This window comes from Lissotriton vulgaris, chromosome 12 (genome assembly GCF_964263255.1).
Source record: "Lissotriton vulgaris chromosome 12, aLisVul1.2, whole genome shotgun sequence".
In the NCBI taxonomy this organism is placed as follows: Eukaryota; Metazoa; Chordata; class Amphibia; order Caudata; family Salamandridae; genus Lissotriton; species Lissotriton vulgaris.
The window spans coordinates 83,036,813-83,042,788 of record NC_141700.1 but is presented as its reverse complement, the minus strand read 5'-3'; positions in this window follow the sequence as shown (position 1 = coordinate 83,042,788).

Here is a 5,976-nt window from a genome sequence, read left to right as displayed (position 1 = left end):
GACCAGCAGTGGCATTGTTTCACAACAGAGTTTTCCTGAATTGCCGAGAGTGAAAAGAGAAAAAAAAAGGAAGTCTTCCGGCATACAGCATCATTTTACCAATCTATATGATTATACTGAATGACCAGCAGTGGCATTATTTCACGACAGAGTTTCTCTGAATTGCCGAGACTGAAGAAAAAATAAAAGGAAGTCTTCTGGCATACGGCATCATTTTACCAATGTATATGATTATACTGAATGACCAGCAGTGGCAGTGTTTCACGACAGAGTTTCTCTGAATTTCCGCGGCTAAAGAGAAGAAAAAAAAGGAAGTCTTCCGGCATACGGCATAATTTTACCAATTTATATGATTATACTGAATGACCAGTAGTGGCAGAGTTTCACGACAGAGTTTCTCTGAATTGCTGAGACTGAAGAAAAAAAAAGGAATGCTTCCGGCATACGGCATAATTTTACCAATTTATATGATTATACTGAATGACCAGCAGTGGCATTGTTTCACGACAGAGTTTTTCTGAATTGCAGAGACTGAAGAGAAAAAAAAAGGAAGTCTTCTGGCATACGGCATAATTTTACCAATGTATATGATTATACTGAATGATCAGCAGTGGCAGTGTTACACAACAGAGTTTCTCTGAATTGCTGAGACTGAAGAAAAAAAAATGAAGTCTTCCGGCATACGGCATCATTTTACCAATTTATATGATTATAATGAATGACCAGCAGTGGCATTGATTCACGACAGAGTTTTCCTGAATTGCCGAGACTGAAGAGAGAAAAAAAAGGAAGTCTTCCGGCATACAGCATCATTTTACCAATCTATATGATTATACTGAATGACCAGCAGTGGCAGTGTTTCACGACAGAGTTTCCCTGAATTGCTGAGAAAGAAGAAAAAAAAAGGAAGTCTTCTGGCATACGGCATCATTTTACAAATGTATATGATTATACTGAATGACCAGCAGCGGCAGTGTTTCACAACAGAGTTTCTCTGAATTGTCGAGACTGAAGAAAAAAAAAAGGAAGTCTTCCGGCATACGGCATAATTTTACCAATGTATATGATTATACTGAATGACCAGCAGTGGCAGTGTTACACAACAGAGTTTCTCTGAATTGCTGAGACTGAAGAAAAAGAAAGGAAGTTTACCTGCATACGGCACCATTTTACCAATTTATATGATTATAATAAATGACCAGCAGTGGCATTGTTTCACGACAGAGTTTCTCTGAATTGCCGAGACTGAAGAAAAAAAAAAGGAAGTCTTCCGGCATACGGCATCATTTTACCAATTTACATGATTATACTGAATGACCAGCAGTGGCAGTGTTTCACAATAGAGTTTCTCTGAATTACCGAGATTGAAGAGAAAAAAAAGGTAGTCTTCCGGCATACGGCATCATTTTACCAATGTATATGATTATACTGAATGACCAGCAGTGGATGTGTTTCACTACAGAGTTTCTCTGAATTGCCAAGACTGAAGAGAGAAAAAAAAAAGGAAGACTTCCGGCATACAGCATAATTTTACCAATCTATATGATTATACTGAATGACCAACAGTGGCAGTGTTTCACGACAGAGTTTCTCTGAATTGCTGAGACAGAAGAAAAAAAAAGGAAGTCTTCCGGCATACGGCATCATTTTACCAATTTATATGATTATACTGAATGACCAGCAATGGCATTGTTTCACGACAGAGTTTTTCTGAATTGCAGAGACTGAAGAGAAAAAAAAGGAAGTCTTCTGGCATACAGCATCATTTTACCAATGTATATGATTATGATGAATGACCAGCAGTGGCATTTTTTCACGACAGAGTTGCTCTGAATTGCCGAGACTGAAGAAAAAAAAAAGGATGTCTTCCGGCATACGGCATCATTTTACCAATTCACATGATTATACTGAATGACCAGCAGTGGCAGTGTTTCACAATAGAGTTTCTCTGAATTACCGAGATTGAAGAGAAAAAAAAGGAATCCTTTTACCAATTTATATGATTATACTGAATGACCAGTAGTGGAAGTGTTTCACTACAGAGTTTCTCTGAATTGCCGAGACTGAAGAGAGAAAAAAAAAGAAAGTCTTCCGGGATACTGCATCATTTTACCAATTCACGATTATTCTAAATGACCAGCAGTGGCAGTGTTTCACGAAAGAATTTCTCTGAATTGCCGAGACTGAAGAGAGAAAAAAAAAGAAAGTCTTCCGGCATACAGCATCATTTTACCAATCTATATGATTATACTGAATGACCAGCAGTGGCATTGTTTCACGACAAAGTTTCTCTAAACTGCTGAGACTGAAGAAAAAAAAGAAGTCTTCCGGCATACGCCATCATTTTACCAATTTACATGGTTATACTGAATGACCAGCAGTGGCAGTGTTTCACAACAGAGTTTCTCTGAATTACCGAGATTGAAGAGAAAAAAAAAAGGAAGTCTTCCGGCATACGGCATCATTTTACCAATTTATATGATTATACTGAATGACCAGCAGTGGAAGTGTTTCAATACAGAGTTTCTCTGAATTGCCGAGACTGAAGAGAGAAAAAAAAAAGGAAGTCTTCCGGCATACGGCATCATTTTACCAATCTATATGATTATACTGAATGACGAGCGGTGGCAGTGTTTCACAACAGAGTTTCTCTGTATTGCGGAAACTGGAGAGAAAAAAAATAAAGAAAGTCTTCCGGCATACGGTATCATTTTGCCAATCTATATGATTATACTGAATGACTAGCAATGGCAGTGTTTCACGACAGAGGTTCTCTGAATTTCCGAGGCTAAAGAGAAGAAAAGAAAGGAAGTCTTCCGGCATACGGCATCATTTTACCAATTTATATGATTATACTGAATGACCAGCAGTGGCATTGTTTCACAACAGAGTTGCTCTGAATTGCAGAGACTGAAGTAAAAAAAAAAGGATGTCTTCCGGCACACGGCATCATTTTACCAATCTATATGATTATACTGAATGACCAGCAGTGGCATTATTTCACGACAGAGTTTCTCTAAATTGCCGAGACTGAAGATAGAAAAAAAAAGAAAGTCTTCCAGGATACAGCATCATTTTACCAATCTATATGATTATACTGAATGACCAGCAGTGGCAGTGTTTCAAGACAGAGTTTCTCTGAATTGCTGAGACAGAAGAAAAAAAAAGGAAGTCTTCTGGCATACGGCATCATTTTACCAATTTATATGATTATTCTGAATGACCAGCAGTGGCATTGTTTCACGACAGAGTTTCTCTAAATTGCCGAGACTGAAGAAAAAAAAAAGGAAGTCTTCCGGCATATGGCATCATTTTACCAATTTATATGATTATACTGAATGACCAGCAGTGGCATTGTTTCACGACAGAGTTTCTCTGAATTGCCGAGACTGAAGAAAAAAATAAAGGAAGTCTTCCGGCATACGGCATCATTTTACCAATTGACATGATTATACTGAATGACCAGCAGCGGCAGTGTTTCACAACAGAGTTTCTCTGAATTACCGAGATTGAAGAGGAAAAAAAAGGAAGTCTTCTGGCATACAGCATCATTTTACCAATATATATGATTATACTGAATGACCAGCAGTGGAAGTGTTTCACTACAGAGTTTCTCTAAATTGCCGAGACTGAAGATAGAAAAAAAAAGAAAGTCTTCCAGGATACGGCATCATTTTACCAATCTATATGATTATACTGAATGACCAGCAGTGGCAGTGTTTCACGACAGAGTTTCTCTGAATTGCTGAGACAGAAGAAAAAAAAAGGAAGTCTTCTGGCATACGGCATCATTTTACCAATTTATATGATTATTCTGAATGACCAGCAGTGGCATTGTTTCACGAAAGAGTTTCTCTAAATTGCCGAGACTGAAGAAAAAAATAAAGGAAGTCTTCCGGCATACGGCATCATTTTACCAATTGACATGATTATACTGAATGACCAGCAGTGGCAGTGTTTCACAACAGAGTTTCTCTGAATTACCGATATTGAAGAGAAAAAAAATAGGAAGTCTTCCGACATACAGCATAATTTTACCAATTTATATGATTATACTGAATGACCAGCAGTGGAAGTGTTTCACTACAGAGTTTCTCTAAATTGCCGAGACTGAAAATAGAAAAAAAAAGAAAGTCTTCCAGGATACGGCATCATTTTACCAATTTATGATTATTCTGAATGACCAGCAGTGGCATTGTTTCACGAAAGAATTTCTCTGAATTGCCGAGACTGAAGAGAGAAAAAAAAAGAAAGTCTTCCGGCATACAGCATCATTTTACCAATCTATATGATTATACTGAATGACCAGCAGTGGCATTGTTTCACGACAAAGTTTCTCTAAACTGCTGAGACTGAAGAAAAAAAAGGAAGTCTTCCGGCATACGGCATCATGTTACCAATTTATATGATTATACTGAATGACCAGCAGTGGCTTTGTTTCACGACAGAGTTTCTCTGAATTGCCGAGACTGAAGAAAAAAATAAAGGAAGTCTTCCGGCATACGCCATCATTTTACCAATTTACATGGTTATACTGAATGACCAGCAGTGGCAGTGTTTCACAACAGAGTTTCTCTGAATTACCGAGATTGAAGAGAAAAAAAAAAGGAAGTCTTCCGGCATACGGCATCATTTTACCAATTTATATGATTATACTGAATGACCAGCAGTGGAAGTGTTTCAATACAGAGTTTCTCTGAATTGCCGAGACTGAAGAGAGAAAAAAAAAGGAAGTCTTCCGGCATACGGCATCATTTTACCAATCTATATGATTATACTGAATGACGAGCGGTGGCAGTGTTTCACAACAGAGTTTCTCTGTATTGCGGAAACTGGAGAGAAAAAAAATAAAGAAAGTCTTCCGGCATACGGTATCATTTTGCCAATCTATATGATTATACTGAATGACTAGCAATGGCAGTGTTTCACGACAGAGTTTCTCTGAATTTCCGAGGCTAAAGAGAAGAAAAGAAAGGAAGTCTTCCGGCATACGGCATAATTTTACCAATTTATATGATTATACTGAATGACCAGTAGTGGCAGAGTTTCACGACAGAGTTTCTCTGGATTGCCGATACTGAAGAAAAAAAAAGGAAGTCTTCCGGCATACGGCATCATTTTACCAATTTATATGATTATACTGAATGACCAGCAGTGGCATTGTTTCACAACAGAGTTGCTCTGAATTGCCGAGACTGAAGTAAAAAAAAAAGGATGTCTTCCGGCATACGGCATCATTTTACCAATCTATATGATTATACTGAATGACCAGCAGTGGCATTATTTCACGACAGAGTTTCTCTAAATTGCCGAGACTGAAGATAGAAAAAAAAAGAAAGTCTTCCAGGATACAGCATCATTTTACCAATCTATATGATTATACTGAATGACCAGCAGTGGCAGTGTTTCAAGACAGAGTTTCTCTGAATTGCTGAGACAGAAGAAAAAAAAAGGAAGTCTTCTGGCATACGGCATCATTTTACCAATTTATATGATTATTCTGAATGACCAGCAGTGGCATTGTTTCACGAAAGAGTTTCTCTAAATTGCCGAGACTGAAGAAAAAAAAAAGGAAGTCTTCCAGCATATGGCATCATTTTACCAATTTATATGATTATACTGAATGACCAGCAGTGGCGTTGTTTCACGACAGAGTTTCTCTGAATTGCAGAGACTGAAGAAAAAAATAAAGGAAGTCTTCCGGCATACGGCATCATTTTACCAATTGACATGATTATACTGAATGACCAGCAGTGGCAGTGTTTCACAACAGAGTTTCTCTGAATTACCGATATTGAAGAGAAAAAAAATAGGAAGTCTTCCGACATACAGCATAATTTTACCAATTTATATGATTATACTGAATGACCAGCAGTGGAAGTGTTTCACTACAGAGTTTCTCTAAATTGCCGAGACTGAAAATAGAAAAAAAAAGAAAGTCTTCCAGGATACGGCATCATTTTACCAATTTATGAT